Genomic DNA, 1,053 nt, shown 5'->3' on the forward strand with positions numbered 1-1,053 from the left:
GCCAGCTACAAAAAAATGGTTAAGACAAGAATTGTAGAGGACAACAGGGGTCATTTTACCGTGCTAATAATTTTGACCTTCAGATCGATTTTCAAGGTCATTCAAAGACCAAAGTCATTTTTTTTAATTAGAACTCCAATTTTTGACACCGGATTCGAAAAGAGCAGAAAATTTTACGTTAAAAATGATATTTAAATTTTTTTTTCTGAGTCCAAGAAGGTCAAATAAAAAATGATTAAAAACAACTTAGAAGCTGTTAATGTTAATTTTAAAGATTGTTATGCATGATAAGTGTTTTGCGGTACTAACAAATACTAATAGAAGAAAAGTTGCGAAACGTTGTCATTCCATTTCCAAAATTGATGCACAATAATCTCACTTTGACATGATTATTAATAAGGCGTAATAAATAAAATTTTAAAAGTAAAAACAAACACTTGTGCCTTGAAGCAAACGGAGGCAACTTTGAACAGTTACACCGTAGGTAATTATGATAAATTGCAGTTATAGTAAGAGGCAAGGGGACTCACGATAATCAAGCACCCCAAAGGAAACAGAACTTACTACGTCCACGTCGTTGTTTCTGGGTAACGCTAAAAATATTGAATTCAACATCTTCCAAGTTCTTGATTTGACCTTCTTGGACTCAGAAAAAAAAATTTAAATATCATTTTTAACGTAAAATTTTCTGCTCTTTTCGAATCCGATGTCAAAAATAGGGGTTCTAATTAAAAAAAATGACTTTGACCTTCGAATGATCTTAAAAATCGATCTGAAGGTTAAAATTATTAGCACGGTAAAATGACCCCCGTTGTCCTCTATAATTCTTGCCTTAACCATTTTTTTGTAGCTGGCGTATTTTAGGAGCAATTTGGATCCGTCGATTAAAATAGCTCACCCTGTATATATACAATTATTAGTGCAATTTTCCACAATGATAAAAGTATAACTAATGGACATTATACAAGCGTTGTGCGTAATAGGCACACAGAATGGATTTCAATTAATGATTCCATAATAAAAAAAATGCAGTTGGCCACAAAATTCCCAGAA

General features: G+C 32.2%; 1 protein-coding gene across 2 annotated transcripts in view; it reads left to right on the forward strand.

The window, feature by feature from the left end:
* LOC116841345 (echinoderm microtubule-associated protein-like CG42247) overlaps window positions 1–1,053 on the forward strand; it is a 36,350-nt gene that overhangs the window by 23,691 nt on the left and 11,606 nt on the right. The gene's annotated exons all lie outside the window — the stretch shown is intronic.

The sequence above is a fragment of the Odontomachus brunneus genome, unplaced genomic scaffold (genome assembly GCF_010583005.1).
Source record: "Odontomachus brunneus isolate Ranch 3 - 2012 unplaced genomic scaffold, Obru_v1 Obru_scaffold_015, whole genome shotgun sequence".
In the NCBI taxonomy this organism is placed as follows: domain Eukaryota; kingdom Metazoa; phylum Arthropoda; class Insecta; order Hymenoptera; family Formicidae; genus Odontomachus; species Odontomachus brunneus.